Here is a 24,558-nt window from a genome sequence, read left to right on the forward strand (position 1 = left end):
AAACACTTAAAAGGAGCAAGGGGTTGTTAATTGATTGTTTCCTACAGATTAGGGCACATGAGCTCTGAGAGTTCAAGTGGTTCCTTCATGTCACTCTGTTCTTATCATAAGCAGTGAGAAGACAGCATATGCTCATCTGTACCTTGTTTCAGGATTAATTTTGAGATAAAAATAAGTGTTCATTAGTTGTTTTAACCGGGACCAAAAATGTATTTTTAAATGTCAGCTATCTTCCCCTTCACAGGACACTTATTTTTTTTTATTTAAAGAAATTTCAAATTTACCTCAGAGTATTTAGGGCAGCTGTAGGTGGGCCTCTTGCTTCTATTTTTTACTGGTGCACATTATCACCTGTGAAAGCAAGCAGAAAATATAGAACACAGAAATGGAGCAAAATCAGTGACAGACACTGAACAATTCTGTACAACATGGGGATATTTTTGCTGCTGACTTTTAAAACAGTATTTTTCCTCCAGGTAAAATGAAGGGCATTCTCCCAAGGCACCGTAAACACTTTGGAAAAGAAAAAGAGAAAAAAATGGAAATGCAATTGCCTTCCTTTCAACTAGTTGGCCTGTGAGGAATGTCTCAGCCTGTCATCACTGTAACACTTTTATTTTCAGATTCTGAGTCAGATTCTGAGATCAGCACCAAAGCATACTTGCACATCATAAAGAGCTCCCTGTCTCTTCAGTGCCTCGTATATGCCCAGCAAAGTTCCAGATGCCTTAGACACACATCTCAATGGTACAATGTCCACTTTGCAAAAGACGAAAAGGAAGCTTACAGAAGTTTCTCTACATCTTTAAGGACAGACAGCTAGGAAGCATTGATTTACTTAATTTCATAATGTTAATGCTAATGAACATACTTCACTATGTTTCCATGTTATAGCTGAGGAATCCATGTCAGGGAATTCAAGTGGCTTTTTAAATGGTCCCATTTGAAACAAAGGCATAGTCAACCAATGCATTGTGTCCTGCTGCTGCAAGAGGGGCTCTTTGAAGCTCTGCTACTCAGAAAGTGGTCCAGACTGGCAGCGCGGGCGTCACCTGAGATTGTGTCACAAATGCAATGTACCGCCCCACTTGCTGAATCAGACTGTGCATTTTAACAGCCTCCTCCCCACCGAATGACTTCTGTCATTAACGCTTGAGAGGCACTGCATTAATGCTTGAGAAGCACTGTATTCATCACTCTGCTCCCCTCAAATAGATAACTTGGCAACACGTTGAATATTTCAGTGTTTTTAAGGTAGCTGATGACTGTTTTCAGCAGGAGCCACCTGCATTTTCCAAAAGCCACCTGGGATTGATAGAGGGCCCTTCTCTGAATCCCTGGCCACAGCCCTGCCTGCTTCAACCCCCAGTCTTGACACCAGTCACCCCACATAGGGAATCTGTGGGTCCAAGCAGGAATGAATGGCTAAGTTTTCTTTCTAATTTAACCTACCCACGTGAAACAGCACTAACCTTTATATGCTATGCTGGTTCCACTGTGGAGAAGCTGATCATTCACTCTTCCAGGAGAAGCTCCCAAAAGGCTCTTGAGTTCCAAGGGGATCTGTTGTCTCCCAGATCCAGATGAATGACCCTGCCTGCCACTTCTTCCTTTGTGCTGAGCACCTGGGAATTTGCTGAACGGTGTGTTTACTGGAAGGCTTCATTATTTCGATCCCCTTATCTCTACATATGCTTGTTATCTTCTGGATAAGACCTGACTGCAAGCCTGTCTTTTGTGTTTCCTCTTTTTCCTGTCATTTTCTGAAATGTGTGTAATATAATGTGCAAGTAGGAGTGAGCGTTCCCCCCCCACACACCATTTGGGGGTCAAAACGATGGAGAAGCCTGTGTGCTATGTGCGGGAATGCTAACGGGTATCTTCATAGGGAACCTGCAGCAAAAAGTAGCATGTGAACATGGGTCTTGTGCACAGTGGAGATCAGATTACAATATTTTACAGCTTGGGAGGATTTTTAGACATTTGTCATAGCCGCTTTTGGTAGTCTTTCCTAATTATGGCAATGGAAACATAGTGCCATTTACAATTCTGTATGGTAGAGAGCTTTTCTTTTTATGCTTGGTAACACAGAAATAACCTGGGGATGGTCCTTTTAAGAAATATCAAAGATTCAATTAGGAAACAATAGTTGGTGCCCACTGTGCACCAGGCAATGTATATGATTCTAGAATTCAGCAATGAACAAGACAGACAAAACGCCCTGCCCTGGTCAAGCTTCTATCATGCACCTCCAGGGAACAGGAGAAAAGATGATATTTGCAGTTTTCAATAGTGGCTGAACTGGAGAATAATCTGAAAAGCTTTTCAACTTACAGAAGACTGGGTATCACTCCAGACCAATTAAATCTATATCTCTATGACTGGTACCCAGACATCAGTATTAAAAAAAAAAAAAAGCACAAAAACAAAAACTCCCTGTATGCCAAATGTGTCACCAGGGTTGAGAACCATCAGGCTATGTAATATGTGGGGATCCTTAACAGACCTAGAATTTTAGGAGGAAGAGCATACTGAGTAGGGTTTGTGAGCGTTGAAATGAGGGTTTCATGTTCTCATGTGGTGATATTTTCATCATAAATTAAGAACTTGTAGAGCAATGGAAAAAATAAATCCAGTCTTCATCATGCTAACTGTTGAGAAATGGCTTTAGTATAATTTTATGTAGACTCTGAAATTCCTTATCATTGGATTCCATCTGGCAACTTGGATTTTGAGAAGTACTTCCTTCAGTGGCAGCTATGTTTGCCTGGAAAAAAAGATGTTTTGTTTATGTAATTAAGAATCAGCTTCCAGCTCCATCTATGTCCCTGCAAAGGACATAATCTCATTCCTTTTTGTGGCTGCATAGTATTCCATTGTGTATATATACCATATTTTCTTTATCTAGTCTATCATTGATGGGCATTTGGGTTGACTCCATGTCTTTGCTATTGTGAATAGTGCTGCAGTGAACATACACGTGCATGTATCTTTGTAATAGAATGATTTATATTCCTTTGGGTATATATATATAGTAATGGGATTGCAGGGTCTAATAGTTCTAGACACTTGCAGAGTCACCACACCATCTTCCACTATGGTTGAACGAATTTATATTCCCACCAACAGTGTAAAATTTTTCCTATTTCTCTACAACCTCTCCAGCATCTGTTGTTTCTTGACTTTTTAATAATAACCATTCTGACTAGCGTGATATGGTATCTCATTGTGATTTTGATTTGTATTTCTCTAATGATCAGTGATTTTGAGCTTTTTTTCATGTTTGTTGGCTGCCTCAGCAAACTAATGCAGGAACTGAAAACAAAACACCACTTGTTCTCACTTGTAAATGGGAGCTGAACAGTAAGAACACACGGATACAGGAAGGGGAAACATATACACTGGGGCTATTTGGGAGGTCCGGTGAGGGGAGATAGAGCATTAGGAAAAATAGTTAATGCATGCTGGGGGGCTGAATGCCTAGGTGATGGGTTGAGGGGTACAGCAAATCACCATGGCACACATTTACCTATTTAACAAACCTGCACATCCTGCAAATGTACCCCAGAACTTAAAATAAAAATAGAAATCAAAAAAAGAAAAAGCATACAAAAACATACATTGGGAAAAGGGCACTCTATTTAATAAACCAACAACCATGTAAAGACAAACCACCTGTACCCCCAAAATAATTGAAATTTTAAAAATAAATTGGAAAAGAAACCAGAATCAGTGAGCAAATCCATGGGCAAAATGACAGTTTTAACCATCTGCCACAACTGGACAATAGAGAGGAAAGAGTAGGGGAAGTTGAAAAGTAAATTAAAAGAGAAGTAGAGAAAAAGGAAAAGAGAGCTTGAAAAGTATAACAGAAGGTTGAAGACATGGGAAAGATACACCAGGGAGCAGGTGATGCGTAGTCTCAGTGTGGACCCAGACACTGCTGCCATGGACTTCAGTGCCGCAGGAGCAGGGTGCCCAGGACTCTGCATCCAGATCTTCTTTCCCCATGCAGCTGTGGCTTCTGTCTACTTCCTTCTTCCTGGTGCTCTGGGGAAGACAGGACTTCGTGAGCTCTGGGTTCAGGCCTTTCAAGCAGAGTCAAGCAGAGCCTGGCTCAATCTGTAACCAAAGCCAAATGACTTGATTTTTGGGAAGTGCCATGAAACCTGAGCAAAGGGGACAGCTATTCTGAGACTGCTGTGGCTTTAGAGATAAGGCTAATTTGTGTCAGTAGAAAGACTGCAGGGAGGGAAGGGAGGAGGAAGGGAGGAACAGCCAGTCCAGAACCAGTGATGTTGTTGGTCACCGGTGATGCTTTGGGGAAAATCTCAGAGGAGGCAGAAATTAAACGCTTAGGAGAACCTTTTGGGACCCTAGATTTCAAACCCCCATTGCACTCAAACATTTAAGTCTCCCACCAAGAGAGACACAATCTGTACTCATTGTGTTCAGCTCTGAATAAAACTAACACAGTGAAGCTCCTGGATTCCTGCCTGCTCTGGGCACTTACAACCACAGAATCTCAAAGTGATCTCAAGAGGTCACTTGCTGCAAGTATGTGAATCAGAAAGAGCACAGGTTTGGGGGACACTGTAGAGCAGAAAGCCCCTACAGGGCCAGGACTTAGGGCAGCTGAATTGTGAAGCGCTTAAAGGTGGATTCAAGGCCCAAGCTACCTCTCAGCATGATATTAACATCTTCAAATGCTTATCTATAGCTCAGAGATCTAGTCCAGTATTGTTTCTATACTATCATTTCAAATCTCTGAGTTAAATTTTCCACTCAGTAAAACAAGAGTGTCAAACCAGCTGCCCCTTAGAGACTCCTGGTCTCTCAGCAGTTCTTCAGTATGAGTTAATAGAATGGTACTTTACACATTCCTTTCTTGCATGAAACCCTTACTATAAATACCTGAGTTATAACAAGACAGGGCTGAGGTTCTGAAGAGACAAGAGGGAGTATGTGTTTCCTAACTTCTTGTGGGTTCCTAAACAACCGTTTTCCCTCTGATTTTCATCTCTACTAACCTTCCTGGCATCTTCTATCTCGTCATTAATTTGCACCTGCTTTCTATGTCACACGAGCACTTTTAAATAAGTGTATGTCTATGGGACTCCATTTCTCCTTTTTCTGTTTCATGTAATCTTCTGGCATCTTTACATACATTTTTTCTTTGCACAAATTAATTTTTTAAAATACCTCTTCACAGTGCTAGGTGGGTAAAAATCCCTCCAAAAAAGTTGCTTTCTTTAATTTCTCTCCTCTGCAAACCTATTATTTAATTCAGTGATTAATTAAGCATGCATTATGTGCTAGCGAAAGGGTTTAAATTGGTGGGCACATCAGACATAATCCCCGTCTTCCCAGGGTTGACAATCAAAAGAGGAAGATCTATAGAACATTCACAAGTCCTCTAAAGAGAATGAACAACATAGAAGATAAGAGATGAGTGGCCTGGTGGGTATGGCCAAGGGAGTCATTTCCGAGTATGTGGTCCATAAGCAGATACTGAAAGGACCCACATGAGCCAGCTTTGCAAAGGCAAATACCAGCTCATTGAGTGTAGCTGCATCAGGCTAAGTGAAAGCTCTGAGATACAAAAGATAAGTTTCTGCCAAAAATGTGTTTAGTGATAGGGAAATTAGAGGAGGAGGGACATGAAGAAACAACAACCTCTCTCCTGGAACTTTGCATTTACATCTACACCAAAGCTGGTGGAGTCACATATTGACTTACAGCCTTGACCCTCAACCTCTGCCGGGGTTCACAGCCCACATCTTCATGTGGGTGCTTCACACACAACTAAAATCATCCTGCTCAAATGCGGATCCACTGTCTTCCCCCAGTGAGCCAAATCTCCCTCCAGTGTTCTCTTGCCTAGAAAAGAAAACCGTACCAAAAAAACTCGCAAAAAAAAAAATTGTGTCTTTAATATTATAACCTCAGTAAATGCTGAGACTCCTTGTGACCCAGTCTATGCAAATAATTGCACAGAAAGAAGCACAGTAGAGGAATATGAAAACAATAAAATGGCACTTATGCTAACCTCCAGCTGAATCTCTTAGAGCAAAGTGAAAGGAATTTCGTACTGCAACTACTTTCCTTAAATCATGTATCTCTCTTTCTCAAATTTATCCACCCTGGTCTTCCACATACTCAACTCATTTCTGTGTATTTTTTCAAGATATTTTTATTCCTCTGTGAACACCTGCCTCCTTTCTTCAGGTCTTTTTGGCATAGAACATTTTGCTGCTTTTTTTTTTTTTTTTTTTTGAGATGGAGTCTTGTTCTGTCGCCCAGGCTGGAGTGCAGTGGCTCGATCTCGGCTCACTGCAAGCTCCACCTCCCAGGTTCATGTCATTCTCCTGCCTCAGCCTCCCGAGCAGCTGGGACTACAGGTGCCCGCCACCATGCCCGGCTAATTTTTTGTATTTTTTAGTAGAGACGGGATTTCACCATGTTAGCCAGGATGGTCTCGATTTCCTGACCTCGTGATCCACCCGCCTCGGCCTCCCAAAGTGCTGGGATTACAGGCGTGAGCCACCGTGCCCGGCTGAAAATTTTGCTTTTTTAATGCCTTCACTCCATAGTCCTTTCTCCTGTCTTCTCTAAATTATAAAGTATATGTAATCTGGGAACAAAACAAGCAACAACTTTTCATTATTTGAGTGAGGAGACCTCATACATAAACACATTTGCCCAATTTACAGATTCTTTAAGCATTGCAAATTAAGATGACTATTTGCTTGGCTAGGTATAAGTTGTTTTTGTACATTTTTTAAGTGGAATTAGCTAAAATTCCAAATGGGTAAAGAATAAAACACATCACACATGTTGACTCTGATATTCCCCTAAGATTTCTACAGTACCCTTTTCTTATTGTTTAACCACCTTGTTTCCTTAGCCTGAGTTTACATCATCTGTTTACATCTCACGTAAACAGCTGGGTGCAAATTTCTAGTTATTTTTCTCCTAACAAAACTGCATAAATCTTAATAGAGATTTCTTCAGACATTCATTTTCTCTTGCAGTAGAGGTGTGGATACAATCAATAAATGTGTCTTTACTTGTTTTATTTGTCTTTCATTTTATTGTTTCTTTTAAGTGTAACCAGTGTAAGTGGAAATCAGGACAACTTTTTCCTAACGTCTGGCCCAAGCCCACTATAAAATTACTCTCCTATAGCAGGTCATTTAAGAAAACAGCAGACAGAGACAAAAAATCAGTGGATAATTGCTTTCAGCTTAGTGACTCGCCACCCAGGAAGTGCTCTTTGTTGTTTATATTTTAATTTTTGATTTCTCAAGCTGGCCTAAGTGCTTAGAGGTGAGCATAAGAAATCTGGTGGTATGCAGTGTGTGTTGTTTGAAGCCATCTGTTTGTATGGGATAAAAGATAACTCTCCGGGTGTCACTTTCATCACTGTTGATGAGCAGGATAGTAGTTATTTTCCCCAGTCATCTCCTCTCATTGCATTTTCCATCAGTTCCCCCATTCAGCGGATGATCCAATTAATGTCAGGGACAGAGAGTTTGACAGCTTGCCAACACAGGTGTGCTGCAACTGCTCTTCTTTCATTTTTATTTTTCCTTCTATCTGAACAAAGACGGAGACTGCATTTTCAATCATAGAGCAAAGAATCTGCCAGAATATTTGTGATTTCTTTTTTGGAAAAATAAAGCTTGGGAAGCCTAACAAAGAAAAGCAATTTATTTTGTAAGGCAAATATTGATTCACTGCTTTATTATCATACCTAAGATTATAATTACATGCTAGTTAATTTAATGATAAATGTGTATTGAGTGCACATTCTTTTTTGGCAAAGGTATATTGTACCAAGTTTCAAAGATAATTAACACTGACTTCAAAGGGCTCATTGGCCAGCCATAAAGACAGAATTCCATAAATAGCACATAAACTAACATAAGTGAAAACATAAAAATCACAACATTGGTACTATAGCAAAATGTGTACCATGTGCTATGAAGGCAAGGTGGGGGAAGCCAACTATTTTATGCAGGGTCATAAGAAGGCTGCTCAGTCAAGGTGACCCTTAGCTTGCCTGTGGAGAAGAAGTGTACAGGCAGGGAATCAAGCAAAGGAGATAGAAAAAAAAACAGCTTGGGCAGCATTCAGAGACATAAAAGCGCACACCGATCCTAGGCAGGGCTCACTAATTGAATTTAAGGCTGGGAAGGAATGGAAGATATGACTATGAACTAGGTATGATCTGTAGTGTCTAGTTGCGATTGTTGTACACCACATCAATGAATTTGGATTTTATTTTTGAAGGCAATGGAGTGTGACCAGTGGTTTTGAAACGCTGTATCTGGAGCATTCTGGTTTAATAGGAAAGTGAATGCAAACCAAATGAGATGTAGTCATAGATGTTTGGGCACATAGAGCTCAATAATGTGAGACATTAAAGAAGACAAGCAGTTATTTTACAAACATATATTAAGGACCTCCTCTGTGGTAGATGGTAGGAATAATGAATTAACAAGGTCACCTCCTTTAGGTAGCTTACAGCCCAGTAGAGAAAGCTAGACATGTACACATGAGGATAAATTACTCGTTGGACTTCCAAGAAAAGGCTGAAAACAGAGCCACTTACTGCTATGGAGCATCTGGGAAATGTAATAGAGGAGATAAATCTGAATGTTCCAGATCAAGTAAGAGTTTTCAAAGTAAAGGCATGGAGGTGGTACATGGGGAATAAGAAGTTAATTGTCCAGCCGGAATGGACAAAATGAAAAAAGCCCAAGTGTTCCTGTGGAAAAATAAGAGTGAACCATGACACCCTTAGCCAAGACAGGGAAGCACAGATCTGGAATGAGGAAAGAAGTGTGCTGTGTTCCATTTGGAGCACATGAAAGTTGGAATGACAAAAGCCATTCAAACAGCACTATCTATCAGGTAGCTGGAAAGGAGGTTCTGGAGCTCAGGAGAAAGATGCATGTGAAGATGGTGATTTGGGGATCAGCATCCTGTCAGTGGTAAAGTCCTGGGAAAATATGAGATCAAATAAGGCAGGTAAGTAGGCTAAAAACAGAACAGAATGCCAGGAAAAAGCAGAAGTCACAGAGGGAAACCAGGAAGCAATCAGTGAAGAGGAGGAAAGGCATGAGAGAGGCAGGCCACAAAGCCAAAGGAGGGGAGTTTGAGACTAGGTGAAGATTGATTTGCAATGGGTCACAGGCCACACTAGAAAAAATACTTCCATGAGATTGGCAGTGGAGTATATCAGATTTTAATTGCAATTTTATTTTATTTTATTTTTTATTTTTTAATTTTTTATATATATATTTATTATACTTTAAGTTCTAGGGTACATGTGCACAACGTGCAGGTTTGTTACATATGTATCCATGTGCCATGTTGGTGTGCTGCACCCATTAACTCATCATTTACATTAGGTATATCTCCTAATGCTATCCCTCTCCCCTCCCCCCACCCCTCAACAGGCCCCGGTGTGTAATGTTCCCCTTCCTGTGTCCAGGTGTTCTCAGTGTTCAGTTCCCACCTATGAGTGAGAACATGCAGTGTTTGGGTTTTTGTCCTTGTAATAGTTTGCTGAGACTGATGGTTTCCAGCTTCATCCATGTCCCTACAAAGGACATGAACTCATCATTTTTATGGCTGCATAGTATTCCATGATGTATATGTGCCACATTTTCTTAATCCAGTCTATTATTGTTGGGTTGGTTCCAAGTGTTTGCTAATTTGGGTTGGTTCCAAGTGTTTGCTAATTGTGAGTAGTGCTGCAATAAACATACATGTGCATGTGTCTTTATAGCAGCATGATTTATATTCCTTTGGGTATATACTCAGTTATGGGATGGCTGGGTCAAATGGTATTTCTAGTCCCAGATCCCTGAGGAATCGCCACACTGTCTTCCACAATGGTTGAACTAGTTTACAGTCCCACCAACAGTGTAAAAGTGTTTCTATTTCTCCACATCCTCTCCAGTACCTGTTGTTTCCTGACTTTTTAATGATCACCATTCTAACTGGTGTGAGATGGTATCTCATTGTGGTTTTGATTTGCATTTCTCTGATGGCCAGTGATGATGAGCATTTTTTCATGTGTCTGTTGCTGCATAAATGTCTTCTTTTGAGAAGTGTCTATTCATATCCTTCGCCCACTTTTTGATGGGTCATTTGTTTTTTTCTTGTAAATTTGTTTGAGTTCTTTGTAGATTCTGGATATTAGCCCTTTGTCAGATAAGTAGATTGCAAAAATTTTCTCCCATTCTGTACGTTGCCTGTTCACTCTGATGGTAGTTTCTTTGCAATTTTAATTAAGAAAATAATTTTTAAGACAGTGGAAATACAACATACAGTAATGTTTCAAAAAGTTTGTTGGTGAAGGAAAGATAAATAAGGATAATTATTTAAGGGGGTATATTTTAAAGAAGAAATTTTAGGTGGGGAAATTAGAATATACTTTGAAGAATGGCAGAAGTGGGTAAAAGGCAAGGACTAAACAGTCAGCAGAAAAAAAAAGTAATGAAATAGTAGGGGTGCTAGAGGTCACGCTGGACATTGACCCATCACAGGAAGCATTGGCCTCAGTCTCTTTCCTGAGACAGTTTGGAAAGGACACTCCTGCATGAGTCAAACTCTGAAGAACAAACAGGAACCTGCAGAAGTTAACAGCCAACAGCTCAATTTTCTCTGTAACATGTGAAAGAATGTGATCTTATAAAAATGAAAAGGCTAGGCTAAAAGAGTGAGTTGAAGGAGAATACTGATAGTTTGAAACAGTCCCTGAGGTGTATGATCAGAAGCAGACTAGAGCAGGAGAAAAGTAAAGAAACCAAGTCAGGCAACAAACCAATCACCCAAACAAACAGCGTTAGTGAGACATTTACTTAGGTGTTGATAAGGAGCAGAATCTCTGACATCATACAGCTAAGCTTCAACCTCTGATCTGGCCCTAAGTTATTAGATGTATGACTTTCGGCAAGTATAACAACATATCCTCTCTAAGTTTCCTCATAAGAAAATTGAGCATAATGATGAGATGATATGGTTTGGCTGCATCCCCACCCAAATCTCATCTTGAATTGTAGCTCCCACAATTCCCACGTGTTGTGGGAGGTAATTGAATCATAGGGGTGGGTCTTTCCCATGCTGTTCTCATGATAGTGAATAAGTCACACAAGATCTGATGGTTTTGTAAGGGGGAATTCCCTTACACAAGCTCTCTTGACTGCTACCATCCATGTAAGACGTGACTTTGCTCCCTTTTGCCTTCCACCATGATTGTGAGGCCTCCCCAGCCATGTGTAACTATGAGTTAATTAAACCTCTTTCCTTTATAAATTACCCAGTCTTGGGTATGTCTTTATCAGCAGTGTAAAAATGGACTAATACATGAGATAATATTTGTAATTTTCTAGAATAGGGTCAATCTTTTAAAATTATCATCTCTTCATTTTAGGACTTATGAGACAGATGGAGACCTTGAAGAGTAGTCAGAAGACAACAGTGAGAAAGAGGAATTAATGACTGACCACATAAGAAGAGTTAGGGACTACCTTAGTGGAAGTCTTCTGACAGACATATATGCAATGACTTTTTCTCCTATGCTGTAGAAAGGGTGCTATGTGTAAGCAACCATTTTTCATCATTAGTTAAAAAGCAGTGATAAAAGTTAATAACAGTAATAAATATTAGTATTAGATATAAAGAAAAGAACTTAGAGCAAAAGTGTATCCCACAAAACCTATAAAATGAATAAGATTTTATGCATTGGGAATGGAGAATTGGCAAAGCAGAAAAAGGGCTACAACTTTTATATATGTCCTTGAGGAGTTAACTGAATCATGAAGAGAGCAACAGAGGGATAGCTTGAGGAAGAATGACTCATTGAAGAGGAATTGCTTCTTTCTGATCAACTTTTCTGGAGCTTGATATACACTTGAACAAGTATATTTATATTTGCTTCAGAAGGTAAAAGTTGTAGGTATGCTACTGGCCTGAAGGGCTAATGTGGCTTCCTTCACTACATTCTATAAAATATTTCTATCCCGGAAATCACTCATTGTGATGGTTAATATTGAGTGTCAACTTGATTGGATTGAAGGATGCAAAGTATCGTTTCTGGGTGCATCTGTGAGGGTATTGCCAAGGGAGATTAACATTTGAGTAAGTGGACTGGGAGAGGCAGACCCACCCTCAGTCTGGGTGGGCAGCATCTAATCAGGTGCTAGCATAGAAGCAGGCATGGAAAGAGCAGACTGGCCTGAGTCTTCTGGCCTCCATCTTTCTCCAGTGATGGATGTTTCCTGCCCTTGAATGTCGGACTCCAAATTCTTCAGCATTTGGACTCTTGGACTTACACCAGTGGTTTGCCAGGGGCTCTCAGACCTTCGACCACAGACTAAAGGCTGCACTGTCAGCTTCCCTACTTTTGAGGTTTTGAGACTCAGACTGGCTTCCTTGCTCCTCAGGTTGCAGGCAGCCTATCATGGGACCTCAACTATTGATCATGTGAGTCAATACTCCTTAATAAACTCCCATAAACTCCCCTTTACATATACATCTACCTCATTAGTTCTGTCCCTCTAGAGAACCCGGACTAATACACTCATCAAATGAATATCCCCCACTTCCTTATCAAAGCCGACATTTGTCATAACCTCCGCCATTTAAGGATGTTAAATAACTCAATAACAAAGAGCTAGTATTACCATCTTCTACAGATACTGTGAAATTGATCCAGTTATGAGAAATATGTTTCTCCAGTTTTTCTGGAATAATACCTCATGTTCTAAATGATATAATAAATCATCAATAGTGATGTGAGAAGGTAAAAGTAGATGTCCACAAGCTTGAAGGCTCACATTGCAAACACTTACACCTTGAATCTCCTCTTTCCCACATCCAATATATTGACTAACCCTGTTGTCCCCATCTATTGAGCATGTCTAGAATGCTGCTATTTGCATCCATGGCTGGTCTAAGCCACCATCCTGTTTTGTTGAGACCACTGCTTTCTAATGGTAGCTCTAACTGGTAGCTCTGCTTCTCTCCTTGTCCCTCTTCAAGTCGCAAGAAGACTGCCTGAGCAATCCTTTAGAAGCACTAAATGTGTTACATCTTTGCTCATAACACTCCTATGGCTTCCCTCAACTCTTGGGATTAAATCCAAGTTTCTTAGCCCGGCCAACAATTTTCCTGTAGGAGACAGCTGTTTGATAGAACACATGGCTTCCTCCTTCTTGCCTCTGTAGCACATGATAGCCATTTTGCTATAGCGCTTGTGTTGTGATTTTCATTATGTGTTTCCATTTATGTTTGCTCTTGTATTATTTATGGAATTCAGCCTTTCTCAATGGTCAACAAGCTTCTTGAAGTCAGGAGATAGGCCTTATTCATCTTTGATCCTTGGTACAACATGTGTTTGCTAAAAAATAATATGAATTTAGGAAATAGCACAGAGTCATGGCCTCCCTCCCTGTATTCAGGTCTTTGCTCTCTGGTCTCCGTTTCAAAGGCCTTCCCTAGCCACGCATCCAAAGTGGCACCACTGTCATTTTCTGTCTCCTAGTCTGCTTATTTTTTCCTTTAAACATTTACCACTGTCAGCACTACAGTATGCATTTTAAAGTTGATTGTCTGTTTTCCCTCACTAGAATCCAAAATCCAGATATAAAGGAACTTGGGTTCTTTTTCAGTTGTTTGTCCTAACATAGTCCAGATCTTAAAATAGTTCCTAGTGAATGGTCGGTGCTCAGAATATAGTTGTTGAATGAATAAGATATCTCCTCCCTTCAGAAGCTTTTTCACATTACTACCCTGGCATTAAAATGCTTAACAGTATATTGCAAGGACACTGACCACTCAGGTCAGACAAATGACCCATCAGAAAGGATTTTGTTCTGTTTGTCATATTAGACAAAAGGAATACTCCTCTTGCTGGTGCTAGAAGCAATGCTTCCTTCCCTACCCTGAGTCTCATAATACCTCCTTTGCATCACTGTATCATATGATTGTGGTGATAAATGTGCATGCCAATCACTGAACTTGATTGTAAATTCCTGGAAGACAAGAAATGCCTTCTTCACATCACTTCTGCCATTTTAAATAGTTACTCAAAACAATTTCTCCATAAATATTTACTGAATGCATGGATAGGTTAATTAATAAAGCACTACCAAATACCATGAAGCTGCATGATTTTTTTATGTGTGCTTACCACAGTATGTTTGTAAATGCACAGTGTAAAATCAGTACTTCAATAAATCTAAGGTTTGATTGTATGATGATTCATTTGAAGTGGTTTCCACCGTCATTCACCTGGGGTAAGGAAATATCAAAATGCTTTCATTATCCTTGAGAGTATGTTTGGAGAGATGAGCTATTTAATGTCTGATTGTGCAAGAAAAAAAGTTACCAATTTTCTCCAAGTACCTGTGATTTACCAAACGGCATGTAAGAAGCAATATCCTTGGTAAAGGATATTGTTACATAAGAAATTAAATTATCTTCCTGATGTATATCAATATTGTCTCTTTTACCCCTTTCTATCAAATCTTTGATGTTGAGTTCAATTTTGTCAACAAATGATACCTATTACCCTGAGAAGGAGTAAATAATATGCTAACCAACTCAAAGCCATCCTTCTAGAGATAGATGCGGGGTTTTATTGGAGGTGTCTGTAGCAAGAAACTTTTCATATGGAGAAATATATTGACAGATTGGAATTGGAACTTGTTTATGATGACTCCTGTAAGAGGAGGAATCAATAGCACTGCTCCATTGTCCCCTGAGTGTGAAAACCTGAATGAAAAAACAGCAACAAAATCATCTCAAAATTTCTATAATATCCTATCTTAATGACTGGATGCTGCCATTAATGGTTTTCATCACATGAAGAAGTAAACACAATAATTGCATCTCATATGAATAGCTAACCAACATCAGAACAGCAGAGTCATTATCTAAATGCATTTTGCATCGACTTGCCAGAAGATCCTCAATGACTATAAGGATTATGAATTCTAACTCAGTTAAAATCCAAGGTAATAAACAAAAGCTCTGTGGGTGGTCACGTGCCTGCTGCAGGGTGTATTTGAGAGTCTAGAGAAGAAATGGAATTAGGGATTTTTGAGATACAGATGAAAATATCGACTCAAAGCAATGTAATAAAATCCTTACACCTTGGTGTAATGTCAGTTTGAAGCCAGTGGTGTTGAAACGGTTTGGTAGTTGTTGGATCTATAAAAGGGAAGGGCCTGAATAAGATTTTTTTCTCTTCAGTACTGCTGAATATGTATTTTCAGGCTCTTCCAGATGAAAGTTAATAGTTGATAATTTCTGCCTGGAAAACTCTTACTCATTTTCAAAATGAATTGGCCTTCTAGAGGACACCCAAAGCTCGGCTGTCTCTTTGGAAGAAAACTACAAATGTGGTGACATGCTTCCCGATTCTGATGTCATTTAGTTCAGATAAATTTCTTGTTGTAATTAGTAACACCTTACACTTCTGGAACACTTTACATAATAAAGCATAATCACATACACTATTATGGTGGATTCCAGCTATCATCTCAGTTGTTGTTGTTTTATAATCCATTTAACATATGAGAAAAAAAGGGGGCATTGATGCTCCCTGTGTAAGATTGGAGAGCTAGTAAGTGTGAGACCAACATCTTATCAGAAACATCGGGGCCTAAAGAATCTATGAGATTTTCTGCCATCCTTGGTGAAATGTATTTGTTTTGCATGTGTATCAAGTAGCTCCAACCTGAAGCAACATGAAGAAGAAGCTGAGCTTGCCTTTCAAAGCCCTCTGCTAGTCCCTCTGCTTTAGTAGGCTACTAATTCAGCCAAAACGTGGGTGTTGAGAGCAAACCAATGGCCAGATTTTGGGTTAGAACACCTTGCCATTCTCTTTTGGACTATTCTCAACCAACAGGATTTTCAAATACCCATCCAGACCTCTCTCTAGGCCAGCTTTGTGCTAGGCAGTATGGAAAAAGTCAAAGCATAACAGCTGCCAAAACAGGCTTATGATCACTCCCTGGATTTATCATTTATTAGCTCCATGGTCATGGGCAACTTATTTAACATCTCTGAGCCACTAATTTCTGATTTGTAAAACGGAGATTAAAATGCCTGTATTACAAGGTTTTTGGTGAAGATGAGAAAAGCCTACAGCAAAGCATGAAACCACAGCTTGCCCCTTTCTTCCTATGCTCTACCATAGAGATATGCAAGCAGACTAATCCCCAATCAAACATGGAAAGCTGAGAAGAATCAAAAGGATGTCCTGCCTTTATTTTAGAAGGATATCTTGAAGTTGCCAAAGCCTTGACTCAAAGGAATGAACTTTTAAACAGTCCTCTTCGTAGAAATGAGGCCCAGATTACACCATGCATTCGTATAAAAAATACATATTGTGCACCTACTGATGTCAGGCACTGGGCTAAAGAAGAAGTTAGGTCCCTGACTTTGAAGAGCTCATTGCAGCAATTTAGCACTCATCCAATATGGAAGATGGTGAACAACTCGTCCCCAGCCTCACCACCTGGTCTTCTCTCCTAAATCACCTTTCTAAAGTGCTTTCTGATGACTGAGCGTCTTCCTTTAAGGATCATCTGAGGATTTACTCTCCTCAAATATGATATAATAGGAGCTATGGGCAATAATATCATCATTTCTCCCTGTGCCCTAGAGCATGTTGCAATTTAATTATACTCATTAATTACCTCTGTATATCTTCTTCCATTTAGTGCTGTCATCTCAGCTCTCTTACAGCCTCTATTTTCCCTACCTGGTATAGTACTAGCCCCCCTGCAAGCATGCAGTTCTTGTATTAAATTAAGTTGAATCAGGCTACATGAAAATATGCAATATTTTGCTTTGAGTTGAGACGTTTCTGGTAGTAACAGCTATTAAACATAAAGACTAATATTCAAATCAGGTCACACAATCCAGTCTCTTCAAGAAGAATTCATCTTCGAAGATGATTTAGGCATGGAGTTACACAATGACATTGAAAAAATGTAGATAAGTGTGCAATACTCTTTCTATTTGTGTTCAGATTTGTTATCCATGGATTCTTTGTTACTGCCTTAGCAGGAGTAAAACTTTTATCCTAGAACACTCATCCCTTAGCAATAGAGTTGCTTTTTAAAGGTAAATTTTCCAGTAAGTTATGAAACATATTAAATGAAGCTATTGTTTTAATAATGTACTCAATAGAATAATTGCTTATCCATAACTGTGAAAGGAGCAATTTTTCTAACAATGTCTTCCTATGCTGAGTCATCCTTCAAAAGACACCACGACCAAGATTTGTCCGTTGTAAAGTCTGTTGTATTTGTTCCCACAAACAGCCTTCTGAAAAGCTGCTCTGCTGTAAATGGAGTTTGAAGAAAACGTTGAGACAGCTCTCTCCTACCCAGTGCATCTCCTTGCTTAATTAAGAGACCAAAACAAATACTGGAAAATAAATTATGAACTACATTTCAAAAACTTTTCAGGAAAATACAATAACAGAAGTCCTTCCTAATTGCATACTTGGCAGCCCAGGTGTCTCACTGATGAAGTTTTCTCATATTTTCACAGGCTCTTGCTAATGAAAACGTTGAGTCTTTCTTGACCCTTAACAACATTTTCTAGGCCTATGCTGTTCATTTTTTATAATCTAATAGATTAGAGAGAAGGTCTGCCTTAAATGATGTCACACAAAGTCAAGAGGAAATGGTGATTATTGATGTCTGACCCTTTCGGTCTGTTTATATATGTGCCTATAAATAAATAGTGGATGTGTTAGAAGCAACTCTCAAATATTCCTTAGATGATATTTTCGTCCAGTAAAATAAAAGTAGATCTATGAAAATCATTTTTATTTCATTATTCCCAAGTATTTCACGGTAGTTTTAAGATTGTCTTCTTGAAAATGAGGTTGCCTTTGGTTAAATACTAGCTATGCTTATCATTCACTGTAGAAAGATATCCCAGCAAATGACCTAATGTGCAGTTGAATGACAAGCTACTACTAAGTGTTATAAACCAAGGGGGGGAAAAACTACCTTTTTTTCCTGCAGTTTATTGTACTAGTTAATTTAGTATATCTGAAGTGCTAAAATCAGTTTGCCTGCTCTAATTTGCATTTTCCCAAAGATGCTCAATAACTCACTTTGATCCTGGATTCACTATATCAGACCATAGGAGTCTCACAGAAGAATAGTGATGGATGCATGACAGTACTGTATGAATCTGCCTTACATTTAACTTCACATTTTCCTCTATTCATTTTTCACTGTTATGTACTTCTGCTATTTACCACACACAACTAGAAGAAGGTCAAGTTAGAAACCAACAGGAATTGAAGGCAGATACTCAAGGACTGAACATATTTTAAATGAACAGGATGAATTTGTCTTTTCTATGCTGAATCACATTCATAAGTAAACTTGTAAAAAACAAAAAGATATCTGTTGTTTTTAAGTTCCAGATGAGAAATAATTAAAGAACTAGCAAGAAAACAATTTTAAATCTGGGTTAGTAGGAAGGTGAAAGAGGTTCAAACAAAAATTATTTTCCGATATAAATGTGGATTAAGGTTTAGTCTGGAAAAACATTCAAATCTGGTTTTAAGGTGATCAAAAATATTACAGGTTGCCTGGTAAAACACAGGATGATCAGTTAAAGTGATACATTTAGATAACTGTTTAATAGCAATATATTCCAAATACTGCATGGGACATACTTCTACTTCGCTTTTATTTGATGTTTATTTGAAAATCAAATTTAACTGGGCATTCTGGTATTTTTATTTGGTAACTCTGGCAACTCTAATTAAGATATTGAAATTTGGGCAGAAAAGGAAAACAATTGGAAGCTGAATTCCAGGACTAAATTGTTTGCTGTGATCGCTCATTATTTGTCGAATGAACTAATATATTTCAAATATGCAGGAGAAGCTCTCAATTTGAGAGGAACAATCAGTAGCATTTAAAGTATTCAGAACTCAGACTGGAGAAAAAATTTTTTCCTAGCGGGACAACTTGTTAGTCTCTTGAAAGGGCTCCTCAAATAGCCTTGACTCCAGGGATTTCTAAAATAGGGACCACGCTCCTCTCCACTGGGGATGGTTCAAGAGTCACCTTGTCAAAAAGCAATGGATGATAAGCGTTATAATACTCAGAAAATACATAAAAGAAATAGGGCTGAAAGAGGTGAGGGGTGAAATTCAAATGCTTCATGCTGAGTAGAAAAAAATGAAGACAGATTCTGCTAAAATAAATCAAGTTCAATGAAGTAGGTGAGATGATCAGTTACTCAAAGAAGCTTCAGTTTTAGATGCCTTTAGCCCCCACTGTCTCACTGAGGCTTAGGGGCTGAGCTGGTCAGAACAGAGAGGAAGGAGGGCACCTGGATTACAGACCTGGAGGTCAGGCAGCACAATAGAAAGGCTACAGGTCACAAGAAAAGCCAGCGAGGCATGGCGCAGGCTTACCAGCTCTGCGGAGGTCAGAGTTGTGCGGTCCCCAGAGCATCTCTTTTTTTAAGTGCCAAATTGAAGAAGCTGTGTTATTCTGCTTTATTTTGAAGTTTAATGCCAGCTAGTTTGATCATAATTAAATGACTGTGGAGGATGTAACAAAAGGAGATGTTCAGACACTGAGCTTGTCTTCTTTCCTCCTGTCTCTCTTCCTTCTGCTAGACCTCAGGAGGCATCACTGGTTTTTAAACAGGTATCTGGTGTTCTGCCATCCATGTAGAGAGCCGACGAAGGAAAATTATTTCTCTTTGTTTCTATTTCTACTCTTGAGGTTAGAGGTTTTCATTGTTATGGATTCTAGCAAGGAAACTATACCAAACAAAATGCCCAAGATACTGAAATCACATTATTAGCACAATTCTTTACCATTAAAAATTAAAAATATCAGGGACCAAAATAAACATTATGTAATAACACTTGGTGGAGAGATGAATTGTTTTAGTGTCAGTTGAAGTTCTGGAGACAGTGAGATGTTTTATTCTGTCCTCTGTGCATTGCTGCTGCCCACATAATGTTAGTGGGAGTAAGTCACTGTCACAATTACTAGTCACCCACCTCTGGATGGTACTGTACTGTGAAAAAGAATCCACTTAGCTGAGATTGCACAGCAATATATAAACTGGAATTTACAGGGAAGGTCTTTTGGAATCAGGATTGATAATAGCAATAATGATTATAATAGTGGTAATGACAGCTAGCATTTACTGAGTGCTGTTTATTGAAGTCTATCATTTAATACTTTTGAAACAGGAAAGGTTCCCTTGTCCCCCTCACAGGGCATGTGACAGGGAGAGTGGCTCACTTCTTGAGTGCCCCGCTGCTCAAACCTCTAGAGGAGCATACAGACAGGCAGGCTGTGGGGCTCCAACGACATGGCGGTGTCTAGGGGTGGATGTTTACAGCTCCTGAAGCCCCAGTGGGCGTGTGTTACAGGGTAGTCTTTTAGTTTAGCTGTGTATAGGTGGCTTGTGTTAACCAGCTCAATTAGACCCTCTACTTTGTCATAAGGACAGTGGGCTTTCTGTATCCTGGGTGCTTGCCTTCATGTACCAGAAGAATCAGATCACATGTGGCCTTGGAAAATGGGTGCAAGGTTTTATTGAGTGGAAGTAGCTCTCAGCAGATGGGGGAGCCAGAAGGGAGATGGGTTTCCCCCGGAGTCAGGCCGCTCGGTGACCTGGGCTCTCCTCCAACTGCCCCAGCCAAACTCCATATCATTCTGCTGGTCGATGGCCTGCTGGCGTCTGTCTGTGTGCTGTTCCACTGGCATGCTCCCCTCAACGTCCTCTTAATGTCCAGCTGCTTGTGTGTCTGCCCGCCAGGGTCTCGGGTTTTTACAAGCCCAAGATAGGGGCATGGCGGGCCAAGGTGGTCTTGGAAAATGCAACATTTGGGTGTGAAAGCAGGAGTGCTTGTCCTCATCTAGGTCCGTGGGCACTGGCCCCAGGGTGGAGCCCTAGCTAGGGACCCACCTTTCTCTACCCAGTGCTTACCTACCACCCCCATTATCACTTTTATCAAATATTTATTTAAGTACATATTATTATTCCCATTGACTTATGAGAAAACTGAGGCTTAGAGCTATAAAGTGCTTCACCCGGGTTTCCACCTTGGCCATCTGATTTTAGAGTGAATGATTGGACCATTTCCCCTCATGCCAGAAGATGAAAGGAATACCTCAAACCCTTACGGCACTGTTTATATTAGTTTCATTAGTAAATATTTTCTAAGATTTGTAAAGTCAATAACTAGTTTCTGAAAGAAAAGAAACGGCATTTGACTCATAACCATGACACATGCAAGAATAGCCTGGTTTAAAAACTTACTTTGTAGTTACTGAGGCTGCGTTTTGCTTTAAAAACAAACAAACAAACAAACAGAAAACCCTGTCATAACAAGCAGTGACCTGCAGTTAGGCTGCACCACGAAGGCAATGGAGCAGAGTTAAAAAGCTCTGACCAACAGACAGCTAGTATCAGCATGAAAGCACAGTAAGCCCCATGTATCAGAATTTATAATGAGTAAAATAGAATCCTATTGTGGGACCCTACTTAATGGGTCTTCTCAGTACCCAGCAGGCCGGCAGCTGTTGCAGAACTGGTCTGCTTATTTTCTCATTTGTGGGCATGTAGAAGCTCACTGGCCCACTGGCAGCACAGCGTGGGTCCCTCAGGTGTGGGGATGGCAGCCACCTGAACTTGTTTGGTAGAGATACAATCAGAAATGTCACCCTTCCATGTGCAGTTACCTCAAAGGAAAAAAAAAAAACCAAACACTTGGCCGGGTGCGGTGGCTCACGCCTGTAATCCCAGCACTTTGGGAGGCCGAGACAGGTGGATCACATGGTCAGGAGATCGAGACAACCCTGGCTAACACAGTGAAACCCCGTCTCTACTAAAAATACACAAAATTAGCTGGGCGTGGTGGTGGGCGCCTGTAGTCCCAGCTACTCGGGAGGCTGAGGCAGGAGAATGGCATGAACCTGGGATGCGGAGCTTGCAGTGAGCAGAGATCACTGCCACTGCACTCCAGCCTGGGGGATAGAGCGAGACTCCATCTCAGAAAAAACAAACAAACAAACAAACAAACAAACAAACAAACACTTATGTTGGAACCTTCTTATCACTTCCAAATCATCACTTCCAAATCAGGGTGAATTCTCATGCTAAATTAGATTGCTTTTTAAAGCTTGAAGGTAAATCCTCAGTTTCCAAATAGCTATAACCCCAGGGACATTACACAGCACTTAGAGGGAGAATTTCCTGACAATCATATCCCTCAGAGCTTTAATAAGTTTTCTCTTTTCTGCCACTCTTCCTGAAACAAAAACTGTCTGGGGAGGAGCCCAGCCTGTCTCCGGTGCCCCCAGGAACATTCTCATTTCCTGCCAACACCTCACAGCGCTGGGTTTGACTGAGATGTTCCTCATTTTAGGTCCAGCTTACATCACTATAATCTATAACCTAAATCACTCTTCTGATAAGCCGAGCCATGTGAAATTGCCAATATTTGACTGTTTTCGATCTACAAAGCTGGTGATTTCTAATGGTTCAAGTCAGTACAGATTAGATTCCGTTTTCCCTCTTTTACATTTGCTGACCTTGAGTCTAGGATGCTGTTGTCACACAAGTCAGTGAAGAAGTCTCTGTCATCTTCAAAACCAATCTCTAAAATCCCCTAAAGTCCTTCCACAAAATCTTCAAGGGCAAACTGCCTCCCACACACTTTCCATGTTCCAGTTTTAGAGAATATATTTATTTTTAGCCATTCAGGCCATTTTAACATTTGAGGATACTGTGCCTGTGGCAAACAGTGGGCTTTGTGAACTGTGTGCAGGGTGCAGAGGCCAATGTGAGGCTGTGTGTTATGCTGGCACATCTTTAAGTTTAAAATAGAAAGGCACCCTTTTTCTGTCAAAAGTGTGTGTAGCACTATTGGCAGCCCAGCACCTCGTCCTGGCTCTGCATCTGTTAAGCGTGCGCCCGGGAGCTTGTGTCCTGTTTTCTCTCAGCAACGTGGGACACCTGTAGGATTTTAAACACAGGGTCAGGGGCTGGGAGTCAACATCTCAGGATCACCTCCTCCAGTTCAGGGAGAGAAAGCAGGGAGAGCCTGTTGCAGAATGCCTCACACATTTTATCTGCAGTTCCCTTCTTTTACATCACTCCTAAAGCATAACCAGTGACATTCTGCCCCACTTTCTCCTACCCACAAGCCTCCTTTCAGCAAGGTTTTTGCTGCAGTTGCTTTTGGAGAGAGGCAAGTCTCTGTATCGGAGGACTAGCCAAAGCTGCCTGCATGAGGAGCGCCTACGGGACTGTCTCAGGTCTTTTGTTCACAGCAAAGAAGAACCCAGCTAGCCATAGTAAACCGATGCAAATATTCTAAAGGAGTGTAGTCATTCAGGCTAATGTTTCAGAGTTAAGTGGGTAGAAGAGATTTTAAAACCTATTAACAGGAGCTTGACCTTGAGTATGTTCTGCAAGAGAAAACACAGCCAAATTAAGACCCAATACTTTAAGAACTCCTTCAGTAACCCCTCTTAGAAGGAATCAGTGTTTTATTGTTAATGACAGGAAACTTCTAGAAATCAAACAACCTTGACGTGAGGCTAGAAGCATTCCAAAGTGAATATGTGTATTTTTTATACTTCAGGAAGCTCTTGTCTGAGGAACATATCTTAAAATCTTTTTTTACTTATTTATTTATTTTTTTATTATTATACTTTAGGTTTTAGGGTACATGTGCACAATGTGCAGGTTTGTTGCATATGTATCTATATGCCGTGTTGGTTTGCTGTACCCATTAACTCGTCTATAGAATGTCCTTACATTTTCTTATTAATTATGCCTACAGTTTTAAAAGCTTAACAACTGATGTTTTTAAGTGGCATTTAAAAAAATTTTAATGCTGCCTCCTTAGCAAACTGATTTTTTCAAGTTTATCTTTATGAAAGGCATGAAAAGAATGATATAACCGTGGTGGCTGCTGGCCTTACTAAAAGCTGACCATTACCTTTTTGTTTATTAAAGCATGTACTTATGGTTAAAATTTAAGAAGCAAGATCATGCTTACAGCATGTCACTCTCCAATTTACTTATAATAAATAATCTTGATCTGATCAGTGTTCCCATTTCTACAAGTGTGCCCTGGACACTGCTTGTCCAAGCATGGTAAGGCTTGGAATTTGACTATTGCCCAGGAAGCCTGTCCCTCTGCCCACCCTCACACCATGCTCTGCAAGAAGGCACTATAGATGCTGGGGCATAAAAAGAAATAGATTTGGTCTTTGTCGAGGGTTCTTGGTACAGATCTCCTACAACCCTTGGAATTTCCTGAGTGACAGGAAAGTCTAATTATTCCTAAGGTTCCCCTTTGGATCACACCTGAGGTGTGATGTTAATTTATACTAATAGTATAACTCAGAGTTGGGCCCCTAAATTGCCTCAGGATAAGGCTGGTCACCAGAATGAGCCAGAAGTTTCAGCCTCACCCATTTACCTCCAGGAAGGAGCAGAAGGCTGGGGATT

General features: G+C 40.1%; 1 long non-coding RNA gene across 3 annotated transcripts in view; it reads right to left on the reverse strand.

Moving 5' to 3' along the window:
* Window positions 1-241: 241 nt before the first annotated feature.
* Window positions 242-24,558, reverse strand: part of LOC134732328 (uncharacterized) — a 54,618-nt gene continuing 30,301 nt past the window's right edge. For 2 of the 3 annotated variants that reach the window (XR_010115370.1, XR_010115372.1), the window contains one exon: window positions 242-351. This is a non-coding gene — a long non-coding RNA (uncharacterized lncRNA). Of the gene's footprint in view, window positions 352-3,602; window positions 4,051-24,558 lie in introns of those variants that run through there. The other variant, XR_010115369.1, reaches the window with a different exon arrangement.

Source organism: Symphalangus syndactylus, chromosome 14 (genome assembly GCF_028878055.3).
Source record: "Symphalangus syndactylus isolate Jambi chromosome 14, NHGRI_mSymSyn1-v2.1_pri, whole genome shotgun sequence".
Lineage (NCBI taxonomy): Eukaryota > Metazoa > Chordata > Mammalia > Primates > Hylobatidae > Symphalangus > Symphalangus syndactylus.